Raw genomic sequence first — 399 nt, 5'->3', positions numbered from 1 at the left:
ACATTTCATAAGCAGGACAGTCTCCAACCATTTAATTCCACTAACTGGCAATATGAATCTTTTGTCCACAAATATATTTTAACTCCTTTCGAATTTATTCGTATTTTCAGACTCTAGTTTTTATAGTCAAACTGAAGTTAAGATGATAACCTACAAAGAAACATGGCAAATCAAAACGATCAAATTTACTGTCCGTAGGTTGGCATCTGGCAATAATGACTGTAACTCCGGGAAAAGCCAAAAGAAGAACTTCCGTGGGAACGCCCAAACTCAGAGCTACAGGCAATCAGAAAGCCTGAGCTGACTGGGAAAGAACGCACGCACCCGCGGGGCCACGTACGTCGTTATGCAGTGTCGCCAAAAGTACAGTCGCGCCAAGCAGCCAATCAGTGGCGACGC

Source organism: Sciurus carolinensis, chromosome 7 (genome assembly GCF_902686445.1).
Source record: "Sciurus carolinensis chromosome 7, mSciCar1.2, whole genome shotgun sequence".
NCBI classification, from domain to species: Eukaryota; Metazoa; Chordata; class Mammalia; order Rodentia; family Sciuridae; genus Sciurus; species Sciurus carolinensis.
Note: the sequence above shows the minus strand (reverse complement) of the source record.